The sequence below is a fragment of the Anser cygnoides genome, chromosome 5 (assembly GCF_040182565.1).
Source record: "Anser cygnoides isolate HZ-2024a breed goose chromosome 5, Taihu_goose_T2T_genome, whole genome shotgun sequence".
In the NCBI taxonomy this organism is placed as follows: Eukaryota; Metazoa; Chordata; class Aves; order Anseriformes; family Anatidae; genus Anser; species Anser cygnoides.
The window spans coordinates 38,527,490-38,552,599 of record NC_089877.1 but is presented as its reverse complement, the minus strand read 5'-3'; the positions used below and the strand labels follow the sequence as shown (position 1 = coordinate 38,552,599).

General features: G+C 48.8%; 1 long non-coding RNA gene across 2 annotated transcripts in view; it reads left to right on the top strand.

The window, feature by feature from the left end:
- Positions 1–14,983: 14,983 nt before the first annotated feature.
- LOC106042622 (uncharacterized) overlaps positions 14,984–25,110 on the top strand; it is a 44,399-nt gene continuing 34,272 nt past the window's right edge. For both annotated transcript variants that reach the window (XR_010831807.1, XR_010831806.1), the window contains exons 1-2: positions 14,984–16,871; positions 20,157–25,110. The exon at positions 20,157–25,110 is cut by the window's right edge. This is a non-coding gene — a long non-coding RNA (uncharacterized lncRNA). The remainder of the gene's footprint in view (positions 16,872–20,156) is intronic.

The window sequence follows — 25,110 nt, the reverse complement described above, 5'->3', positions numbered from 1 at the left end:
TGGCGAAGTGGCCGATCATATGTGGGCTAAAATCCTAGCAGAGCTAGCTCAGTGTGCCTCAGTGGCAAAGTACAGGACAAGCAACAGTGTCTTCAGTGCCCTCGTGTGTGTAGCTTGTGCCAGGCATCCTTAAAGAGCAGTCATCTCTGGATCAGCTCAATTAACGTCCTGTCTCGTCTCCTCTCATTCCTTTATCTCCACCCCTAGAATGGTAACACAAAAATTAGCAGTGCTGGTTAAGTGAATTGTCCTGCACGTGATCTGTTCTTTGCCTTTTCTTCCTCATTCAATGTAACTTGAGAATTTGATCCGATCTCCTCTGTGGCCTATAAAATCATAATAAGAGCTTTAGTGACGCCTCTATAATTAAAGTTGAATTGAATTTTGCACTTCAAGCATGACTTAAACATTTATTACTTGTGAAAAATTATACCATATCCTCCTCAACTTACGCCAAGCATTCTTTGAGTACCAAATGATATTTCTATGAGATTTCTGCTGTTGTATTTGCAAGTAGGAATTAAAAAAGGATCCACTACACAATCCATGCGTGAAGGGACAAATTTTAAAAACCGTTTGCCTTAAGCTGCTATGAAAATGCATCTCTAGACCTCTTACTGTGGCATCTGTCCACTTCCTGGATTCAGTTCAAAGCTTGTTGACTGTGATGGGAATGCTCCCAGCTACTTCACCAACTTCTGGTTCGGGATTCTTTTGCACTGTCCTTCTAGCTTTCAGCTTTCCTTTGCTGAAAGTAATGAAAACTACTGACACGGAAAGAAGAGAAAAGGTCCTTCTCCCTGAAAATTTCTCTTCCTGGCATGTCCTCGGTCTGTGGTTTGACTATAGGAACAGACGCTGGAGATGAAGCAGTAGGAGAGATGACATTAGCTGGAAACATAAAACTCATTAAAACTGCTCAAGGCTGTAGGTGAGACTTGTAGGTGAGACTCATGTGTGTTTTTTACTATTTATCTTATTGATGAGATTCATCCATGTTTCTCTTCAGGTGTTGCTTTAGTGGTAGGGAGGTGTGAAAGGACTTCGTTGACAGGAACGGGTGGTCCTGGAGGCAGCAGAGAAGCAGGTTATGAAAGCGTCCATGAATTTAGTGTGGCTGAGAAAATGCAGGGTTAATCTGCAGACCTTAAGATGAGTTTCTGTTATTATTCTGATATTATTTCTGTTATTTCACTTTGTTCTCACTGAGTGCTCTTCTTGCATTTGACTTCTCTTTTTCAAAAACTTGTAAATTTTTTTTTAGTGATCTGGAAAGTTCTTTTTTTTTTTTAAAGAAAATGGTCTGCAGAATTATCTTCTCTCCTAGGCAAACAAATGTCGTCTTCAGAATAAAACACACATACACAAGAAAATTCCATTGAAGGGGGGGGGGGGGGAGGGAGAAAAGCATACTTGGCTCGGGCCCCTCTCGGCATTATCTGATATACAGTATTATGTTATCCTTAGATGGTCTGTTATTGTCTTCCTCCTCCTGAGCAACGTGCCAGCAACCATATGTGTGCGAGTGGCTTAGGTTGTGTATTGAGCTCCCTGCTGGCAGGCTGACAGTGTGGTCAAGTGGACAGCGCGCTTGAGTCGGGTGCAGTACCTGGCTCCACAGCGGACCAGCTGTGTAACCTCAGGCGAATTACTTCATGTCTCTCTTCCCTTTCCTGTCCTTTCTCTGTTTAGACTGTGCTCCCTTGGAGCGCGCCTGCCCGGCGTGATGCAGCACCCCGCGGAGATGCCCAAGGTGGCTCCAGCGCTTGGGGGGACATGGTTATGTCAGTGTGAGTCTGCAGCCGAGCCAAGTAGCTCAGGCAGCTGGCCGGGCTTGGCTGTGGGCCATGCTGATGTGGCTATCCTGTTCTTCAGTATAATCTAGCCTCTCTTTTCGGCCCTCCAAAGCACCGGCTGGATGTCCCAGCTTGTGTGGAGTCAGCTCAGGGAACCTCTGGGAGGAACTGGTGCTCCTGTGAGCTGAGCACGGGAACCCACGGTGGCCAGGAGGTGGTAAATGCTCTTCCTGGGCTGTTTGTTTCTCAGCTCAGGCTTCCAGACACAGGTCTGTGCTAGGTGTCACACACCTGGGCCCATCTTTGCTGCATCTGCATGACAGAGAGCAACATCAGAAGGGGGGGCCCTCTTTATCCTTATGGTAACTATAAAACATACCTGAGCTTTCTCTGTCTGCTGTGCAGACTCGAGCAGCTACTTGTACAGAATACAGACAGCCTCTGTCCATAGAATCATAGAATATCCAAGCTGGAAGGGACCTACAGGGATCATCAAGTCCAACTCCTGGGATCTCCTATTGATGGAGATCGGCACCAGTAATGATGGAACAGCACCAATTGCCCCTAGTCAGACATTGGGTAAAATGCATGTGTTAAGTCACAAAGTGTAGCTAGTGGGTAAGCATTCAAGTCACCTAAAATCTCTTAAAATTATTTTGCCTCTATTTCCGTGGTATCCGTGCAAGGTGATTAACAGACAAGCACATGTTCTTAGTGTTTTGAGATGAGCCTGGGCTGAGTGTCTATCCCTCAGAAGCCATTCCTTTTACTGGTACCAAATCATAATGCTGGGACTTTGCAAACACAAAGTCGTGCATAATAGGTTCTATGTTGGGGAATAATCTCTTTGAAGTAGACTCTCTGCTGTGCAGACCACAGCAAAGCTTCCCCACTTTCAGCTAGCTAAGGACTGTATGAAGTTACATTTATGAGTGCATTTGCTTCTTTGTGGACTCCTGTAAAGCCACGCTTCTCACACTGGTGAAGTCTTTCCATGGTGGCTGCAGATCTGAATCTGCAAAGGCCTTGCTGGCCTTCCCCAGACATTTTTGTTAGTTTCCTGCTTCAGAGCAGACCCACAGAACAGGCCCAGTAAAATCTCTGCTAATTACTCAGCAATGAAAATATGCTGTTTTTTATGTCAGTAAATTAACTGGAAAGACAATTTGGCATTTTTAACAAATGGTAAAAATGCCCTAGGTACTGGATTGCCTTTACTGGCCTAGCTTGAATGCAGCATTTTCCAGAAAGCAAAGTGAAATCATCCAGTGCTGCTGGTGTATGGTTGTTTTAGTTCAAATGTAACCATTGTCCCCTGCTTTCTGAGAGTTTGTGGAAAAAAAAATAAAAATTATAGCACTGTATTTGGGCTACTGCTTTTAAAGCCATACAGCTCCTCGTCGTGATGAGGTAACACAGGTATCTCTGTGCAGGTAAGGATGTGATCTGTGCTTGGGATGTCATCATTATACTGGAAATGCATCCATACCAGCTCGTGCAATATACAAGATATCTGTCTAGTCCAGATCAAGCACAAGTTAGGATTGACATACACACAAAGATGCATTTGTTAAATGGAAGTTATTGTTTTAAAAAAAACTAAAATTTGGTTAAGTCAGTGTGCGATATGATGTGAGCGAATGGTGAGGTAGCTCAGGCCAAACTGACCCTGTTCAAATAGGTTTTTGCCCCAGTTTAACTGAATTCAGATAAAATTATGCATTAAATAATATTTAAATTGGTGGCTAGACCAGCATGTGTGTGTGTGACCAGGTTTGAACCTGGTTGGAAAAGCGATGAAGAAAACATGGTACGATGCAAATTTCCAAAGGTTTTCGACCCCTCTGTTTTTTTGCCTGCTGTGGATTTGCCACGCTGGGCCTTCAGCACCGGTGGCTTTGCTTTGGAGCAAGGGCGGGGGTTGAATTCGGGCTGCAACGTGTGTGTGGGGCTGCGAAGCTGAGCGTTCCCTGCGGCCCAGGGCTGCCAGACAGAGCTGGGAGCGGCGCGGCCCAGTTCAGCGAGGACAGAGACGTTGTGGGCAGGGGAGGTGACCGTTCCTGGTATGCTGGGAATGTGAGGGAAGAGCCCTCTGTGACACAACTCCATCTGCTTTTACTTATTTCTCCCTTTCATATTCCACGGAGTTTTGGTTGCTGCTTGTTGTTCTCATCGCCTGGGCCTTCCTCTAGGCTTTGTGAGCACCGGAGACGCTCCTCTCTCTGTTTGGAGACATTTCACTCCCTCCAGCTGGGAGCGTGGCATGCCCCATCTGCTGCCGCCGTGGAGAGGAACTCACAGGTCCGCCGAGGCCCAGCGTTTCATCCCATCCCCAGGAGGGCAGCCGGCTCTTCAGGGTGTCTGGGGAGGGGAGGTGGCTCCCAAACCCGCAGAGCGCTGCAGTTTGGTCTGCTGTGCCTTCTGCATGGCTCCCAGCGTAACGTCCCTCCACTTGTGTTTCAGGGTTTTCCCCCTGCTCCAAAATCCGGTGAGTCACTTGTGGAAGCCATGGGCTCCTCACGTGTCGTTCCCTTTGCATTGTCTGAGGTCCTGTTCGGGCCCCACTGAAACCAGCTCTCTGTCAATGGCAGCCTCTTGCGCTGACGGCAATAGGCGTTGAGTCAGGCGGCTGTGGAGCCGTGCCAGAGCCAGGGACGGTCGGTGGGTGCTTCTCACAAACAGGATTGTCCGCGTGCCTTGGTGAAACAAGAAGAGACCAGTGAGGGGATGGAAACATTTTTGTAGTGAATACTAAAGGTCTTCCCCAGACACCAGCTCCCTCATCTGGGATGAGGAGACCATCCAGGAATGAGGAAGCTCTCACACGTTGCCAGAAGCAGAGCTGAAATGTGAAGAGCGGCCTGTTTCCAATCAAGGTCTCACACGCACTCAGGCCTGGCTGCTCTCGCAGGATGCAGAGCCTGCCTTCCACTGGGACTTCTGGATGGGCTGGGGAAGGCGAAGGCTATCAGTAGCTCATGCTCTTTGCCAGCAGCCGCCAAAAGTTCTTGCTCATGCCGTGGTCTCTACTGAACCACCCTCCCGAAGCTCATGCTGATGACCTTCTGCATGTTTCCGAGGATGAGGTTGTCCAGTACCCAGGAAAGGCAGGTGGGACTTCCACAAATCCAAGGACTGTTGCTGTGTCCTGCCTCCTGAGGAGTTTCTCTTTTAAGATGAACAACCCCAGTTTGTCCAAAGCTCTTGCAGGTTGGGTTTTCTTTGATAGTTCCTGTAGCTTTCATCCTGACTATTTCCAGGTGGCCCACATCTTTTCTGAAGTTCACTGCCCCAAGACTAGATGGGATGCTCTAGATAAGGCCTTTCCATGCTGACCGGAGCAGAAGGGTTGCTCCGTATGGTTTACAGGTTGGTCTCATGTTTGTACAACCTAGCACAATATCCACCCTTTCTTTGTAGTAATAAGCTGTAGCTGACTCATGTCCATCTCAACTCCCTCCATATTTTTCTGAAGGATTGTGGACAGTCCTTATCTCTACTGAATGTGATCCAATTTTTTTCAGACAATTTCCCGATTTTGCCAAGATGAGAATTTAAACCTGTCTTCAGGCAGTCCTTCCCAGCTCCATAGCAGCTGCATATTTTACAAGCATGTGATGTATTTCATGGCCCATGTTGTTAGAGAAAACTTTGAAGAAAGCTGGATTCACAACAAACACAGCGCAACTCCACTGGGTTAATCCCTCCGTTTTGACACTGACCCATTGATATTTAGTGTCCAAGTATTATATTTCCAGTCAGTTTTGCATCTACTCTGTGAGGGTCTGTTTGAGCCCATTTATTTGATGTCTTATGAGGATGTTTTGCATTTGAAGCTTTACAAGTCAAGGCATGTAACATCAACAGCCTCTCTGCTATCCACAAGGTCTGTCACAGAGGGAAGTTAGCTTGGTTGGATGCAAGTTGTTTCTGATTAAATCCATATTAGCTTAAGTCTCTGCTTTGTTATCTTCTGTGCTTACGAATGTTTGTGGTATTTATTCATTTTTTATTTATGTTGCAGACTTTTTTCTGGGAATTGTAGCTAACCTGACTTTTCCTCCTCCTGCAATCCAAAAGCTAGCTTAATTTAGGCACGAAGGTTGCTTTGTTCTCTCTGTTGTGTACCTCAGCCATGCTGACAGGTAATTCCTCATAGTTTCAGCCAATTCTGTAAATCTTCTAAGCTAAAGTTCATCAGGTCATGCTCCTTCCCCATTTTAGGTTGAGATACCCCTCAAGTATTTTGGCTTTAGCTGTGCCTCTTGTGATAACTGCTGCTAGAAGGTTGTGCATGTTTCAGTGTCTCATGGATGAGGAGAAGAGAGTAACGCCTTTGTCTGTGCCCCCAGTGGCTACACATCACCCACGCTCAGTTGCACTCCCATTTTCAGCCCTGGGCAGCTGAAGAACCAAGTGGGTTTTCACGTATAGAAAAGCTGAATCAAAGTCAGTGATAGTGCTTCATGCGTGAGCAGCAGCTGAGCATTTAAAGACACGAGCCTTGGACTTGTGGAGGAGATCAGCTGCATGAAAAATAGCATTGAGACAGTGCAGTGCCGCTGCTTGTAAAAGCACTGAAGTCAGACAGCAATAATGGACTGAAAAACCTCTCGTGGAGAAAGCGTATATAAACAGTGAGTAGCGGCCTCTTCTTCCAGGCTGGAATGTAGTAAGTAAACAAAGGAAAGGCAGGTTAAACAGGCAACCTGCAGCAGTCTTTTAGCTGAATGCACTTGGACATGCTAATGACCCAAGAGGCTGTCTAGGGTTCTTGCTGCAGTCCAGAGAAGGAAGGTGAGTCCAGATAGGGGGGGATGGACCAACAGAGGTGACCTTGATGTCTCTTGTAGTAAAGCTGTAATGGCTTTTCTGAAACTTTCCCCGGGGAAAAGATTGTCCCTGAGAACTTTTTTGAGAGCTGCAGTGGTCAGAGGTCCTGTCCAGCCTGGAGATCATGGTTCATGCAAAGGAAGGGATTGTTAACCACTGGGGCAGCAAAGATCACCTCTTTGAATTGTCTTGCCATCTCAATTTGCCTGCAGTTCCCCCCTGCCTTTGTTACCCAGGTCATGTTAACTGGAGCCAGAGCTTTTATTCAACAAGGGATACTTGCAGGGCCAAAAACTGGATCTAGAAGAGACAAGGATACGTCTACAGAGTTCCAGCTCAAAAGGTTGTCTGGGAGTTTGCACCGCACCCACTCTTTTAGGAGCTGCAATAATATATAGCCTGGCAGGCTGCAAATCAGAGTCCTGCACGGAGAGAATCCTGCCACGCGCTGTCTATTTCTCTTTGTTGATGTAAGGACTTCTGGCTTCCTTCTTGCCTTCTCACACTTTCTTACTCTTCAGGCCAGTTGGTGATTCCTGGCCGCACTCTTTCCGTCTACCGCCACGTCCCAAAGCCATCACTACCTGTGCTGCGGCCAAGCGAAGAGCGGCTCCAGCTGTAAGGTGTAGGGCAGCCTTTCGTGGGCTGCCATCTCACAGAGCTGTTCTTGGGAATTTGAGATCCGTCCCCAGTCTCACTTCCAGTTTTTGGCCCAGCTTCAGGCCCCATGGGGAGGGACCAGAAGTGTAGCTGTTGCAAAGCCCCGGGCCAGATAAGCCAATAAAAAGAGATAACAATTTAGGAAAAAAAATAAACAGAAAACAACTCAGTCCCCTGATTCATTTTGCTCTGGGAATCCCCATAGTCTTAGGTTTCTAGGCCTGGCCTTGTTTCCACTTCATCCTCCCTCTCTGAAGAGCCTTTTTGTCCCTAATTGCAACTATAAATAAATCATCATAGCTAGAAGTAGTATTTTTCCAAGTCTACAACTCTAGTGTCCAAGCCCTTCAGTTTCCAGGAATTCACTTCATCTTACCCAGAACTTGGGACAAAGAAGTGAAAACTGCATTCAGCCTTTATAGTGCTAGCTCCAGGCTTGAGAACTTTCCCTCCATCTATTTCTGTCCTAGATCCAGACCCGACCTGCAAAATAAGATGAAGAATTGTGCGTTAACACCAACTTGCCTCCCTGGACCGGCGGGGTTCTTTGGAGCCCTTACTGTGTTCCTTGGTGCCCGAGGGTCAGTAAAGAGAGCCTCCGTGTCCTTGTGCCGCTGGCCGAGCTCTGCTTGGACATTAAGCCTTCCCCAGCCCAAGGGAGAGTGGTGGGTAGCTGTTGTGGGCCAGACACAGCCGAGTACCCTCAGACGTGCTGGAAGCTGGGGAGGGGATCAAAACCATTGTGTGTGTGGTGGGCGAGTGGATATGTATCTCCGGGACATGGAATGAGCTGGGCTGGTAGCTTAAAATGAGTGTTTTTGTATTTTTTTTTTCCTGCTGGTGAAATACTTCATTGATAGAAGGAGTTTTCTTGCTTGTGTAAGTCTTTAAGTAAAGGGAGGGGCAAACTGGGAGTGAAAACTGGCTTGTAAGGATAGAGTATTAGTCTTTGTTTCGGTCCAATTCCTTCATTGTCACAGGAACATGTGTGATGGTGGTAGTCATCCTTGTGGATTGTTCTCTAGCTCTTCAGAGATCATTAAACACAATTACAGGAAAAGAGATCTTTGTGAGCTACAGTCAGCTTTTATATGTATTCCACATTTTCTTCAAAACACTTTACCGATGGTGGCTAATTTTAACCATTTGGTTGGCATGAATATAAGCCAGCCCACTTCTGCATACTGATTCCCATTTGTTTTCATGAAATTTGGGTGTCTGCATCCAGAAGGCACCTTTAAATATGCCAACCTCAGACCGCATTTGCTTCGTACGACTTTCTCTCTGCTTAGCGTCTCGGGGTGAAAACCTCCCATTTTGGATAGTGATGGTAAATTCCTAGGGGCCTCCGTGAGGGCTGAATTGCGCACGTCTAAGTGCAGAGAGGCTCTGTGTCAAGGAGATGCAGAGCTCTCAGCACGATGCTGCTGCCAGCATCTCGGTTGATCATGGACACGCAGTTGCTCCTCCATAGACCACACCTGGGCCATGTGAGAAGGGGAGTGGGACAACGGGGCTTCCAGAGCCAAAAGAGAAATGTGTTTCAGAAAGGATGGGGCATGGTGGCACAATAAATAGAACAAAACGGGAGTGGCAGAGGCATGGTCTGGGCAGGGGCTAGATGAGCAGAACCTGGAGCAGCTGAATCTAACTTGTGTTTGGGCCTGCAGCTTACTCGTGTTGAGGCAGGGACTTGTTGTCTGTCCTGTAATCATTTGTAAGGTACCTGGCTTTTTGGTGATGGTAGTGTTGTCCATCAAAGGCCTCTGTTTAGAAGGTGCAGGACTTCTAAGCCAACAGAGGCTACGAAAAATAATAGTAATAATAATAATGCCTTTGCCAGCCAGAACTGGTTGGAAAGTGGAAAGTATTGCCCACGATGAATTATGAATGAAAAGAAACATTCCTGTGCTTTGAAATTTCTGCAGGTTTTTTTCCCCCTATCAGAACACTAAAACCTGAAAGAAGTTAAGTGAAAAAGAAATAAATAAGATCTTAAGCGTCTCCTCCCTACAGGAAATGAGCTCCTCCATCTCCCTTTTCTATGAAAATGTATATTTAGAAAATAAACTGTTTTTCTGTTTGAAAATAAAACAAACTATCAAATATAAAAGGTTGACCAGCTCTAGGAAAGTCTGGTCTTGCGCTTAAGGCACTGATCTTGGACCGAGAGACCTGGGTTTAATTTCCACTTCTGCTACAAACTTTTCCTGCGTGACCTTGGGCTAATCCTTTAATCTCGCTTTGCCTCTGTTCCTCATCTGTCAGATGGGGCTCTGACTTCCCCACCTCACAGGGGTGTTATGAGAGTAAACACATCCTCTGTGCCCTGCGCCTCACCTTGCAGGCAGCTCCTCTCCTGGGGAAGCAGGGTGGGAGGGACGTGCCCTCGGCTCCCTCCTCGGCCATCGCAGCGCCGGCAGCTCCTAAGCATCCTTGTGGAGCGAGGAATGAGGGAGAGGAACCGCTAAACATGTGCGAACCATGTGAAGGAGCAATTTCTTGTTTGTCTCTCTTCCCCCCCCACACCCAAGATTTCCCTGTGCTTTTTTTCTGCCCTTCCACCCAGCCTTCACCAAGCGTCCGCAACCTTCTGACAGCGACTGAACCAGCCCCGTGTAGGGCTGGCTGCTTCCTCACTTAGCCTCCATTTGCAGCAATTACCCTCTTTCCTCTCTCGCCAAATGTTTCTCTGAGCCTGAGGCCCAGCTAATTTTTTTCGTTAGCTCTGGTTGCGCTGGGCGGCCCTCCCTTCCATACGGGAAATATAGAGATGCCATTCAGGCACCTCTAATCCCGCTTTCACTGCTGCCCTCGTTAAAACATTCCTTTATTTATTTTAATTTCATTCTCTCCTCCCCGCCACCTTTTCTAAACAACCGCTCGCATTATGCTTTTAATTGCCTTTAGATTTCCCTTGTGTGACTTCTCCGGCGGCCGCAGAGCCGTAGGCAGAGCAGGCAGCGCCGGCAGCCTCGCACGTGCTCTGTGGGCTCGCTGTTGACTCAGTGGCGTGCTGCGAGTGACTCAAGGATCCGCAGGGGTGGAAGGGGGGGACGAGGGGGAAGGCTAGGGCGCTCCGCCGTCCCCGCGTGTCGGCGGCGTGCCTTCCTTCTCGAAGGAGTCGAGCCCAAGGCCGCGAAGGGGAGCGGGAGGCCGGGCATCTCTGCCAGCTCTGTCTGCATCATGGCTCCACGAGCACGAGCCCTAATGCGGCATTGTACAGGCATGACTTCATCTGTTTCCATAAGATTGCTTTCTCCCTCTCCCTTTCTTTGGCTGGTAATTGAGAAACGCATGAGCTCACCTCCTAGGAGCGGGAAATGAGAACCGCAAGAGGAAACGAGCTGGAAAGTATACATGGGGCCGGAAAAAAAACAGAGATTAGGTGGGGGGGTCGGAGATGGTATGGAGAAAGAAAGGGATTCCTCTGGCACGGGATCGTGGCCACACAGGGCCCAAGGCCTGAGGGCCTGGCGGTGAGGAGGTTGCTCGCAGGTGGGAGAGGGCGCAGGGGATGAGCACAGCCGGGCGCCTGGGGAGGAGGAGTGGTGTTTTACGGGGAGCTGGTCCTTGGATGAGGCTTCCCTGGGCTGGCAGATGTCGTGGTGAGAGCTGCTTGGTCAGGCCATGCTCTGCCCTCGGAGCTTGCTCACGGGCAGGTAAGCACAGTCTGTTGCCCCCTCCGTCTCTTTGTTTCTGGTCTCCATTTTTACCTAGAACAATCTCTAGCATGAGGAGAGGAAATCCCCTTAGAGGCCGGGGTTCCACCTCGTTTCTTGTGGCTCTCTTGGCTTTTTTGGAGGACATCACTAAAATGAATGATTTACCCTGCCTGAGGAAGGCGCCCCCAGTTCATTAGTTTTCAGCCAAACAAAAATTATTGTGCCCGAGACACAAAAGAAGGAAAAGAAGGACGTAAAACGAAAGTTCCTAATTATCTCCAGGAAGCTGGGTGGTCGGGAGTCCTGCGTGCAGCTGGGGATGGATAAAGCTAACGAACCACCGGCGGGACCCGTGGGGAATTAGCAACGTGTCCTGATGCCACGTGGCACCCGAGGTGGTCTGGGGGGCTTGCAGCTTTGCAAGGTAGCTCTGTTCTTCAGCTACACAGCGCCGATTTAAGGGTGTAAATGGACACAGGGCACGTGTCACTGGCATGTGCGCTCATCTCTTCTGACCTGTTCCACCTCTCTTTGGTGATTCATTTTTTTAAAAATCTTTTTCTTTGAAGTATTTTAAAGGAACTTGTAGCTGAAGGGAAGTCTGTGCAATGTGTTAGAGCTTAGAAGGTCTGTGCTGGCACAAGTGGGTGCCCCATATACGTTATACTCTATTTATGTTTCCGTTGGATTTTTTTCCTTCTCTTCACCTTTTTTTTTTTTTCACAGTTTTTCCTAAGTGAAACACTAATGCAGTAATGTTCAAACCCACAATGTTTGAATGGCCTCTAAATTAGGCAAAACAAGCTTGCCCAACCCTAGTTGAACAGACTGGACTCACTTTCTAATTCATACACACTCTGTTCATTTTGCCCTAATAAATGCATTTCTGTCCTGGACTAGGAACACTGGGGGACCTTGGAAAGTTTGACGTTAGCAGGAGAGGGGCAGGTGACCAGGGCAGAAGAGGAGAGACTGGATCAATGTCCGTGATGCATCCCGATGCATGGTAGGAAAGGCCATATGTCCCACGCAGGTGTTGCACTTGGAGAAACCTGTGCTGGAGATTCAGTAACAGCGAAGTTCCTTGGATGTCACTCTTGTTTTTCAAGGGCTTGCCTTTTCCTGGAGAAATCCAGGAGGTATCTGAATGAGCAGAAGAGAGGTCTGGTGGGGCTTCTGAGAACTTGTTGAAGGTGGGCTAAGTTTTGACCCGATTTCAGGTGTCGGAGCACAGATCTAGTTTGCATTTCAAACATTCCTTGCAGTGCACGTCACTCTGATTCTTACGTGGGGTTTCTGGGGATGCTGAAAATGATGGAAGTGTACAGACTGCTGTTACTTGCTGCTGATCCTAAACATGGGCACCATTGTAATAAGGTTTGTAGCTGTGGCTTGCGGCCGTGGCTGAGATTACGAAGCTTGTATCCCTGACAAGGCTTGACATCCCTGTCCCGGTTTGCACACCTAAACTGACCTACAGATGCCATTAGAGCCATTTACATTTGCCGTTCTGCTTCATGCGGGTTGCTTGGAGTTTGGGAAGGCCTGTGGCCCAGACCCCGTAGTCTTCTCTCCTGCTGTTAGCTTGGGAACGGGCCATGAACAAGACAAATGATTCTGGCAGTGGGAGATCCCTCCTGACTGACATCTAGCCCGGGGAGAGAGCAGACTGCGCATCTGGTGCGCTGGGGAAGCGCCCCGAGTTCATGTACGCACCGAATGACCCGGCCGCCAGCACATTCAGTCCCGGCACGGAGCGTCCGTGAGGTCCGCGCCAGTTTTCTGCCACAGGGAGAACTTAAAGGGTTCACCTAACCAAAAGGTTCAGCCCTCGTCATAAGGTAGGGGTTTTCAATTTTTTTAGGGCTCAGCTGCATTAATTGCAGATATCCAGGCCTCCAAGAAGGGAATGGAAGGGCTCTGTCCCCCTGGACTTGGAAAGTTAATGCTGGTGGGTTGATGCTGGGCAGCTTTGTATCCTCTGGTGGCTTTTTTTGGGGACTGTTGATGGAGATAGCAGGTTGGCACGGCCTCAGTGCTGGGCAGGAACAGTAGGTTCACTCTGGTGCTGTTTTCCCCGGTGGCCTCCCAAGGAAGCAAACACAGGTTCAGCGTTGGGTACAGGTCTGTGGTGGAGTCACTGCTCACTTTTACCAGGTCTAGACTAATGGTGAACCTATTTGCCTCCGTCTGGGCTCGTAGTGAACACCCAACCTTTTCCATGAAACACACCAAATGATAGCGTGGCCTAAAATAAATATTTTTTTCTGACTTCCCTGCCTGTTCACCCTGCCTTTTTACCTTCAGGCCGTAGAGTATGAATCAGAACCTGTTTGCCTGGCATTTAAGTCTTTGCTTTTCTGACCAGTGTCTCGTTACCTTTGCTTTTGCCCTGCTTTCCTCTTCTTCCCAGCCCTGCACGTCTCCTTTTTTTTTTTTTTTTTTTTTTTTTTTTGTCAGGCTCTCTGCCTGGAAAAAGCAGGCTGTACCTTCTCCCTTACACACCTGCCTTCATCTGCGTTGGCCACTTTGGTATTTTAGTTTTTTTTTTCATTGGCCCATCGCACACGTGTTGATCGGCTTCGCAGCTGAGGTCAAGGAATTTCCATGTCGTACTTGGAGAGAGGGTTTCCCCTTCACAGCCTCTGCCTCAAGCAGGCACCAGTTCATGTAGAAATAGCTTGGCCACTCTTGGAAATAGCTCTGTGTGAAATAATATTGTCTTTTTGAGGTCAGGAAAAAAAAATGTTCTTTTATACAGTCATACATACGCTCTTAAAAAGAATTCCACAAAGCTTGGTCTGTTCCCCCCTCTCACACTTTCCCCCCGCCCTACCTTTTTCCTAAAACACTGGAGAATTCAGCCCCAGAGCCCGACGGCACCGAGCATACAGCATGTACTGTGCCTTTGGAAATGCTGGCCGCACATGAAAGCCCTACTTAACGCTGGCCCCCGTGGCTTTATGATGGTGCCTGCGCATATGGTGGTGGCGGGGTTCCCTGCTGGCAGAAGTTTTGGGGGAAGGAGGGCAGGTGGGGTTTGGGGGCTTGGGGGTGTGGAGAGGAGCGGTTTGGGTGGCGGGCAAGGAGAGGGTCGCTGTGCTTCCCGGGCTGGGGATCGGCCGCAAGCAGGCAGCGTGATGGTGGAGGTTGTCCACGTGTTGGTGGCTGTGGGGTTGTTTGGCGGGTTTGTGTCACCGATGGTGTTTTTTTTCTCATTATTTTTGCTGGTCGCGGCACTCTGTGTTTCTTGGGAGCTGGGTAGATGGAGGGAAGAAGGAAAAAGACCTATAGTCTGCTGTCCCTGGCCTGTGCAGCAAGTTCCCTTGAAGGGGAGGGATGGATGAGAGGCACCGCTCTGGTGGCATTATCTCACCCAAGGACCAGGACCATTGCTTGATGTGCACATCCTTGTAAATCCACTGCCACATGTCACTGTGGTGGCATGCCTGGTGGCACATCTTGAGTTCAGGTGTGCCTGTGTGGACATCCACATCACCAGTGAAGCAGAAAGCCCAGTGCCAGCCCCCCACATGAGCTCAGGGAAGCCCTGCCATGAGCATCCCGCAGGCACGCTGATGGGCAGAGGAGCAGACAGCCTTGTGCTCTGTTATATGTGTGGGCAGGGTGGCTGGGGCTAAGTGCTGTGTGGTGTCACACTTTAATGCTTCCCAGGTGTTCATAGGATCGCCAGGACCACTCTCTATTGCAGCTGGGAGAACTTGGGGACAATCCCTGAACACTAAGGAAAAAATTCTCAATTTCGGTGGCCATACGGGTGTTTATGCCATCCTTGCCTATACGGTTGGTCTTGAAAAGCACGTTTTCTTCCTTTAACCTCTCCGTGCAGCCTTGCTGGTCCCCCTGCCTTTCTTCATTGCCTTTGGTTGCCCATCATCACCTCTTCCTGGCCCCAGGTGTTCAGTGACTGCCCAGGCACATATGTATCGCACACCTTCTGTTTGGTTTCGTGGCATGGCAGCAGGGCAAAAGGTGGCAGATCCCTCCCTGGGTGCCAGCTGAAATCAGCCTGGCATCTTGTGGCAGCAAGGTCCACGTGGTGGCTGGGCAAACTGCAAAACACCGGCCACCTTTTCTTCCTGTTTTAATAATATTTTGGGGGATGTCTTAAGCGGACGCTGTTTCTTTCAAAGGAAAACCTTTGCTGCGTTATTTGTTTTGTGCACTTCTAGCATAACCTACTTTGAACCAATGGTACTTTAATCTCTCCTTCTGATGACCTTGGAAACCTTTCTGTGCCTCTAACGATTTTTGGCAACCCCCTCTGGACTCCGTTTCTGCTCTCCCCACTCTGAAATAGGGTGAGCAGCCTTCAGCTCTCTTCTCAAAGTGTGAACACGTCCCTGATTTATGTGGTGGCATTTATAACATTGTTGGTATTGTTCTTTATCCTATTCAACCTAACATTTTGGGGCTCTTTTTTTTTGATGGCCTCTGTGCATGGAGCAGATGTTTTCATTGAGCTGTCCGCAGTGACGCCTAGATCTTTTTCCTGAGTGGTTACAGTTAATTTAAAACCCATCAGTGTATTACCTCAGCAATCCCTTGATGTCACTGGTTAGAAGATCCCAGCTGGCTGCTGCTCTTAATTCTATTGCCTGTCTGTTTCCTATTATTTTTTATTATGCTTACATTTACTTGCATGCTGGGCCAGTTTTTAAAGCGAGGTGGGCAGTCATTTACAAGTGGCTAACGCAGGCTCTCAAATTCTTCTGCTCATGTACACAAATGTAATGTTTGTGCTTAGGTGTTTTCACAGCACATAAATGCTTTTCCCGCAGCAGATACTACTGAGTATTGCCTGCGGAAGAAAACAAACAAACGTGGCATGTGTTTGCACATGCCCGTCTTTGACAGCAAGCTGCAGAGAGACGCGGGTCCCTGCATGAAAGAGCAGCTTGTGTAGCGTGCCCTTCTGCTCTGTGCCAGCGGGCAGCTCGTCCTCAGGATTTATTTGGCCCTGGGCTCTTCTGCGTAAAATCGCGTGGCTGCAATGAACTACCGGCGAAGGGGAGGGATCCCAGGTGCACAGCAGGTGGAAAACGCTTGGCGCAGGCTCGGGCAACATAACGGTGCACTTTGAGGTTTCTGTCCGAGCGGTTTCATTGTTTGTCCTTCGCATGGGTTTGAAGATCTTTAAAATATTGCACGATACTTTCCGACCTGTGAAGTAACCGAAGTGATGCGTGGAGTCCTGCGGAGCTAAAAGCAGCACTCCCAAGGGGTGCTGTGGTCTCTGGGGATGTCACATAGCAGGGAATGGGACACACAGGGACGTTGCACAGGGTTTGCATTAGAAAGCTCCATCCTCCGTCCTGGAAGCTGGTGGAAATTTCGCTCTCGACTCCCAGAAGAGCAGTAGTAAACCGGTGTTAATGAGAGATACTGGGAGCCTGCAGAAAGGAGCCAAATGCTGTAACTCTGCTTAATGACTGGAAACTTTGCGAAGTCCCATCTTGCTTTGAACAGCTTCGCACACAACCTTTGGCAACAGCCATTTTATCTCCTGTTTTGGAAGCCATGTGCCTCAGCTACGCTGCCACTGAGGGCAGAGCTTCAGGAAGATGGGACTGTTTAAACAGGAAAACAGAAAGACAGCTGCAGTATGTCCAGTTTCCTACTGTGAGGAAGATGAAACCAGTCGAATTTTGCTGAACTATGACTCAGTTCAGTCCAGAGATTCCAATACCATGCAGTAAATGTTACAAGCTCCTTTGAGGGAGAAGAAAAACTCCAATTCAAAGGCACAGGGAGGAAGTGCCCAGCAAGAGACAGATGAAATTGCCAGGAATGATGGATGAGGAAAGCCCGGGAGGGTACTGCTGAGCAGGACCTGAGAGCAAAAGAGATGAATGGCCCTCGATGACCAGGGCCCGCCAAAAGCCTTGTGATGTGGGTAAGAACAAAAGCGAGCTCCACTCGGTTCTGCGTGGTGGGGAGGGGATGATGATGTGCTGTTGCCTTACTCAGCAGAGCTCCTGGGTGGGTGACGGATGGTGTTCTCGAAGGACGAAGCCACAGTAGATTCTTCAGTTCCTGAAAGGAAAACTCAGCTGGTTCCTCCCAGCTAAGGACAGGCAGTTTGGCTGGCTGCATCACTGCAGCTCGTGCCAAAAATGATTGGGAGCAGCATGCTACGCCCATTAACCTCGGTGGAGAACCTCGCCCATTAATCTTCAGCTAGAGCAAGAGCAGCACGTCTGATAGGGCAGTGTGCGAAGGAGGTGAGCTGGCCTTGTGAGTACACGTAAGCAAAGCAGTGCCATGGCAGGGCTGTGCGATGCAGCTGAGCGTTCCAGTGGGGCTAAGCAAACCAGAAGCAGAAGCAGATACAAGGGTTTTTGCAAGCACTTCAGTCCTTAGGGTGCTCCGGCACATTGCTGGGGATTGCAGCAAGTTCTGCTGATTCATAACAGCAACCAAGAAGAGTGGGAAATGCTTTCCCAGCGCACTTACTGCTGGTAAACCTGACAGGAGGGTCTGTGGTGGGTGCCGTGAGGACGAACAGAAGCCTATTACCCGCGCCAAGTCTTGGACGTCAAAAAGCAGGAAATGGGGCAGAAAAAAAAAAAGCAGGGGAATGCCTCCTGCGACAAAGGGTATAGGATTACAAGGAGGGGGTAGAGAAGGTCAAGGTATTCTGAAGTGTTAGTGATGTGGCAAGAAAGTTGCTGAAGAGCCATACTAGAGAGGTTGAGATACCCCAGCCTTCTGCAAGGAAGGAACAAGAGTGACTGTGCCTGGCAGGTAAAGGAAGGAGGGAGCCTGGCTTTGGCAACAAGCAGGAGGACCAGAGAGCACAGGAACACGCAGCAGAACTCCTCTTGCACTATTTTTACCGTCACTTTTCCCACTTTTTCGCTGCCCAAGGAAAACTGGGCTAAGGTTCCAGTGCCCCACGCCAGCCAGGCTGTCCGTCATCAGGGATAGGGGAGGAACAGATATGCAGTAAGGCCAACTGTATTTGGGAAGATAAAAGGCAGTGCAGAAACTTGGAGTCAGTGCTGACTTGTAACTGCACTGGAGGGAATAAATTGGCTTCCTTGCTGCAAAAAAAGGCCTATAGCAGACCAACCAAACCTTTGCAGGAGATGTCAGACCAGCCCTGGCAGTGATGAGGCTGAACTATGTGGGGTCACACTGCTGAAACTTATTCAGGTCTGCAGTGTGTGGTGGGAAGCACTCCTCTTGCTTCCAGTCTGAAGTCTCTGTTGTTACTGGAATAAATCAATAGTCCTTTATCAGCCTTCCCTTTCCCATAAGACGTAACTGATTTTGCTGGGGCAGTTGTTTCACAGATATTACTCTACCAGAGCAAGGTTTCCTCCTCCCCCTGTTAAAACATGGCCTTGTTTCTCTGTGAATCAGCTCTTTCCCAACTTCTTTGTAAACTGCAATTGAGCAAAATATTCCTAGTGCAGAGCTAGACTCCTCATGCATTTTTTTTGGTAGATAACCAAATTCAGAGGCTATTCTTTTCTGGAGCAATCAACACTGTGATATTTATGGCTGTTTTCTTGCTGGACACTGCCCACTCATCCACAGTGGGGTGGCAGCAGCCATTTCCCGTCTGCATCAAAAAGGTAACGTAGTGAAGGATTTGGTGCGCTCGTCGTTGATGCAATTTGCCTTTTTAGGATTTCTTTCTGAACCCAAATCCACAGGAGCCTTTCTTCCTTATGCACCTTTGCCTGCCTACTTTGATGGGGGCCCTCGACCTCAGAGCCGTGTGTGTGTGCTTAGCAAACGAGGGCTCACAGATGCAATACCACAGGGAACAATGTGAACCAGGAATGTACTAAAGCCAGAGGCATTGTAACCTAGAGCCTAGCTGAACAATGTGGAAGAAATGCTGTCAAATCTGTGTCTGTGGGAGCTATTATATCCCCAGCTAGCCCCCTCCAAAAGTTTGCTCAGCATGCTGACTTTCCAGGAGCTTTCTTAGTGCTTGGAACAAGTTACCTATCTCCTGCCAGAATCGAGAGAGGAACACGACTGGCTGACGAATACCATATGTTCCAGGCTGGCCAAAGGAAACCTAATTGTATTTTGTTTAGCTTGCCTATTTAGCTGGGTTGCTGTAATAAGGCTGGGTAGGTTTTGTGTGTTGTCTGTGTGTCTTTCCAGAGAAACGGGACTGATCTCTTCTTCTACATGGGAACTGTCGTGGGACTGGTCTGTGTTTTGCTCTGGAAGTGCAGGGCACAACCTTTTGCCTCTTGCCTTGCCGTGGAAGAGATCAGGAGAGAGCTGAGTGAAAGGAAGGCAGTTGCCAACAGGAGTGATCAGAAATTGCGGCGCTGAAATCTCATTCTAGGTGGGGAACATCCAGTTCTGAGAATGCAACAGAAACACTTACGCTGACCGAAAGAATCCCCTCGCCCCCCCTTTTATTTTATTTTACCGATTGCTAGTGCATCAGAAAAGCGTGTGTTTGGGAATGGGAGCACAAAACTGGATGCTGAATATCTAAATGTAGATTTGCTGCGTTTAAAATGGCTTGAAATTAGAGCTGCAGCAGGCTGCAGAAGTTAGAAACTGATCCGTGTCCTGAGGTCACCAGGGTAGAATAATGCCCTCAGGGGACGTAGATCTGAGTTTGCAGAAGTCGAGGTTGGACTGATCAGCTCCAAAGTTCAGTTCCTAGAGGCACTGGATCCTGCATGGAGCTGGAAGAGGGCCTGTTTCCTCTCATCCCCTCTGTTCCACTGTGCAACATCACATAGAGCTGGTCACCTCTCCCTGATGTGCTTCGTTGTCCCTAAACAGCCAAAATACTTAGGTATTTGCATCGCCTGCTTGTGCAGCATCTAGCCCAACAAACCTCCACTTAGGGGGGCAGCTCACTGGGCATCGTGATGTTGCATACAACAGCTTTGGCTCACCTAAGGCACGAGCTCATCTTCTCTTTCATGTTGTTGGAGCATGTAGACACATTCTCCCCAGTTTCCTGGGCAGCCTCAGCAGTGGGGTTAACAGTCGTCTGCTGCAAGTTTTGCATCGGCTAGGAAAGAGTTGTAAGTAGTAAGCGTATGCTGTCTTGGCAGGCAAGCAGAAAAGGGTGGGGGCCTTCATTTCTAGCTGAGCAGAAGAGGGGAACCAGAGCTAAAACGCAGCTGTCACTTTAAATGGCTCTCTTTCCTCACCGTCTCTTATTTATCTCATGCCTTCCTGTTTACAGCGTCATTTCCAGCAGCTCCCATTCTGCTCATGTGGAGGTCAGGTCAACAGGAGGCCTACCCTGTTTCTGAACACCAGGTCAGTGCAAGTGTCTCCACCAGATGCCACCCAGGAGAAACAGGCTGTGGGCCGCTGCCCCCTCCGGTACCTTGGTGCTGTCATGCCAGAGCAATGGGTGTGCCAGGTTTAATGGAAGCCAGAATTTGGCACGGCCCTTGACTCACTTCTCTAAGCAAGCCCCCTGCCCTGCCATGTCCTTTCACTCCTGCCATGCTTGTTTATCCGCGGGCTGCCTGCGCCCCGTTCTGCCATGTGCTGTGCTGCCCACACAAGCACACTCAGCTGCGTGCTCAGCGACCCACCTATCGAGATACTCATGCAGCTGAATCACCCTTCGGTGTACACTCATAGCCACGCTCACAGATGGACTCTGATCCTCGTGAGCCAGCCTGAAGTTCTCTTCCAATCTGCCATCCCCGTGTCCTCAAGGCAGGGGGAAGCTCTTCCCTCCTGGATGAAACATAGGCCCTCGCAGCGTGTTTGATCAACCACAACCAAGCCTTGTGTTAGTTCAGGGCTATGGGGAGAAGAGGATGATGCCTGCAGCCCTGTGGTGAGAACTGGTGAATGTCGCCACGTCATTTCTCCAGCCCACACGTGCTCCGAGGTCTGCTATGGAAGGATGCTGGCATGCCGAACGCAGTTGCCTCCTTTTGGTGGGGTGAAAGACTTTCTCAACATCATTTCATGGCTGAATTCCCAGTGCCCTTCCTTGGCCCGTCCCTGCCTGACTCTCATCCTAATGTTTGGGATGGCCACCCTAAGAAATTTTGAGGCCAAGCCCTTGTTGGAGGCCATCTGTCCCACAAATGCGTGTAGGCCTACGCACGGTCCTGCTGATGCTATGATGTGCGCATGTTGGATAAAACGATCCCTGAAATCAGAAACATCTTCAAAATAAAAAAGCCTGAGCATCTCCCGTGACTGCCCCATTCAGTCTGCAGCACTTCAGCTCCCCTCCCTCCGTCACTCCGATTCCTCTACCCACGTTGGACCATTTAAGCATTAATGAAGGCCAGATGCATGTTCTGCAAATGCAAGATCGCTGCATTTTGTAGTAGGCTCTGGCTTGGTGCCTCCTTGTCCTTCGAATCCTCAGTACAGCTAATAACAACCAGAGGCAGCCCTCCTCGGTCTGAGGTAGAGCCCACCTCAGCGGTGACGTCTCTGCGACCGCAAAGGATTTCTCGGGGACCTGGAGGGCGACCAGCTTTCGGCTGTCGAGCCCCAGGATCTGGTTTCGTCTCTCACCAGCATTGGCAGGGACGAGCTCGGCATGACTGAGCTGTCCAACAGGGAGGCGGCGAGCTAGGCCAGCGCTAGATTTCTAAGGGAGAAGGAAGGAATTCGGTGTATTTTGGTGCCTGGAAAAATAAGGGATGGATCGTACTAGCAGGAGCTGTCCATGCGGAGAGATAACAGGAGTGCTGGATAACTACTGTAGCTCGAGGTCTCATCAGCAGCTAACCCTCAGGGCAAGGATGGCTGGAAGTGAGACTGTGCCTTGCTTTTGTGCCATCGTCACAGCAACTTGTGCTTCCTTGCACAGAGCTGTTCTTCTTGGCCATCCCTGCTGCATCCAGCAGGTCATTGCAGGGCTCTTTGGCTGTCTACTTGCAGACACATGATGTGTGCCGGGGCTTCTCGAGCTCGACGTGGATATGTGTGTGCAGGGCTAGAAAGGGACCGCTGGAACCTGCCAAACCGATTGTTGCTGTTTCTTGGAGTGAGAGAGACCATAAATCAAGTTTTTAGGCTGAAAACTCATTTTTATTCCCTTGGGGAACAGTGTGGGGTTTTGCACATGGTGACTGTTTTCCGTAGAGCATTGTCCCTTTACGGAAAGCTGGGGCTGTTCTGGGAGCTGGTGGGCATACATAACCTACGGCAAGGTGTCGTGTGTTACTCCTCACCGCTCTGCCATGGGCATGGAGAAAGGGCTGGGCCATTACTGTCATGTTCCTGACCCTAATTTGAGTTTGCAGTGATTTCTGGGGAGGCCCTGTAGTTACCTGTGGGGGGTTCATGGTGGATATTTCCATCACCCATCAGTCTCTGGCATTCTGGGTCTTGCGCAGCTCCCTAGCAGTGGGTGGGATTTCTGCAAAAAAAGACCCCCTCACCCCCAAACAGGCCCAGAGTTCTCAGATGTTCAGCACAGACCCTTCTCTCTTTTCCCCTTCTCTCCCCATCTCCTTCAAGCATACCTGTGGGTAGAGGTGGTGTTATTGGAGCAGCCTATTTGACTGCTATAATATTTTCCACTCGGATCCATTGACTTCTATTTCATGTTTTTGTTGGATCGACACCTTTTGAGAGCAGTTAAAGCTGCTTGTATTTGAATACTTGGCGACAGTGTGTCACTCTGCTATCTTTTCTTGATTTCACCTCTAGAAGGCAGCGATGATATGTCTATATGCAGTCACCCAAACGAAGTGTGTGTCTCTGTGGCCCCCTCGGTGGCTTTCCTTTACCAGTAAGTCTCTGTATACTGCCAGATGCACCCTAAAGCAACACAGCATGATTTTATAATGTGTTTAGGGCACATGCATAAAGGAGGTAGGGATTGCCATTTGTTAAGCCCTGCTCTCTTCTAAGGGAGAAGAGGTTTTGCTGCTGTGATTACAGAAGCAAAGTAAGGTCTTTGTTCTAAATGTGTTTCTTTTTTCCTTATCTGTGATGGCCTGGCATAAAATAAAATGAAAAAAAAAAAAAGTCAAAAGAGCTCCTCTGAGAGCTAATCTTCCTGAGTCTTCCTGCTAAACCCACTCACTGTCTTGTTTTGAACCCCCAAAGGTGGCACTGAGCCTGCAGTCCCTTCCTCCCAGGGTCTCTGGTTTGGTCAGGGGGACGTTCAGCTCCTGTGGGTCTGCCCCCCAGAGCTCTGGCCCCATATCCATCACCCTCTGGCTGAGGAAAAAGCAACCTGGGGGCAAACTAGAACTGCCTGACCAGTAGCAAACTAACAGAAAGGATAAATGTAGAACTTGTGATGCAGCTTTTCTCATTAAGATCATTACTTGTGTTTTATTTCCCTTTTTTCCCCCTCTCTGTTGAACCATTGGTATTCATGTAACTTCCAGGACTGAAGAATTTTAAAAGCAATTGACAGATAGATAGGGTTACACCCTCTGCTGTATGGTAGGAAATCATTTCATTTGCCCAGAAATGGAGTCCCTATAGGAAGAGAAAAATAGCTACATGAGCTGAGGTGAGAAAAAGAAAATAAAACCAGATCCAGCGAGGTGGGAATTATCATTTTGTGCTCACTGAACGTTGCCATCTCTTGTTGAATGTCAACATGAAGCTTGTGATGTTTGTGGATTTTATTTGAGACTTGTGGTCTTTATTTGAGCTCCTGGAATCAAGAGGCTGAATGAGATTCTCAGCTTTCTATTTATTTTTATTTTTTTTAGACTAGCATTTCTAGCTCTCTTGATCCTGGAAGAAAACAACTTCACTTGAAAATATGAAGCCTCGAGGGTCCAAATAAGAAAACAGATGAAAAATACTCCAAATACTTTTGGGTTGGTTAAGTCTTATTATTTTGAAGGCTATATCATTCTGTTCTAGGGCCACACACAACATTTTTGAAAGATTAAAACTGGCAACACTCATGCTTTTTATCCAAGGGATTTTACAAAGTGCGTGAATTTTAGTGGCTATTGTGAATGTGGGTGTGGGGGGGTGATATTGCAAGTAGCCCCTTGCAGGCCTGTGGACTTCTTGGGCAAGGCAGCACGCAGTCCCTGCCTCGCAGAGTTCATGAACCAGGCATGATAGGAGTCTGCAGCACTGCTTTCCCCTCTTCTGTTTTCTGTTACCCATCTATAAGGAAGGGAGGGAGTGAATTGCCTGTGAAGTGCGGGAGAGAGGCAGGAATTTAAATCCAATTTGCTGCAGCTCTTCCCGTGACCCACCTACAGAGCAGCACTGCGGCGGTGGGAGAAGCAGCAAGGCGTTTAGCGACACGATGGTACCCTGCCCGTGGGACAGCAAGCCCAGACGGGTGTCGTGTGGGGTAGAGCAAGGGTGAGAAGAGCTCCTGCAAACAGAAAAACAGGGGCTAGGCAACACCAGTCACAGACACTCCCCCTGACCATGGTGGTTGCTGTTGTTGTTGTTTCTGCATTTAAAACAATATGCAAGGAACCATCCAGTATCCTAGGGCTTTTGTTTATCTAGATTTTTACAAGGAAAAAAAAAAAGAGAGAAAAAGAAATGAGAGGGGAAACACAAGCATTCCTTCCAACCAGAAAGTCATGAGTTTTGATTCAGTCTAATTACACAAGTGATATTTTTATAACCTCTGTGAAGTCTCCTTGCCTTCTTGGTGTGTCTCCATTGTTTATGTGAAAGTGGCCAGGTAGCCAAGGCAAAGCAACGTTGCGAGAAAAATTCCCTTTGGCCTTGGAATACGCTGCATTCTCTTTTTGGCTTCATAAACAAGCCTGTTTTCCTGCTTTCATACCTCTCAGGTTCTTTTTTTTGTTGCTTCTTCCTCTAAAGCAGAGTTACTCACACTGTGCCCAGCTCTGGGCCCTGCTGGCAGCTTGGTGGCATCCCTTAGGCGTGCACGAAATAACGGCTCCAGGTCTCCAGTGTATGAAATCACTACTGCTCCTCCCTTTTGGTTTGCAATGAGGAAGTGTGACCTGTGGGGTAAGGGGTCCCCAGCCTTGGTTGTGCCCAGAGCGCACACAGATATGTGTAAATGGGATAACTAACGGGCAGGGGTGTCTCTAGGAAGGGAACGCCCAATTTTCTCATTGGTTTTACAGCATTAGGAAGGATCCCTCTGTAGCTTCAGCTGGCAAGTGTTCTGCAGTTGCTGGGCCCTGCTCGGCCTTGGATGAACACAGGCAGTGCTCAGCGTGCTTGCAAACCGGCCTCCT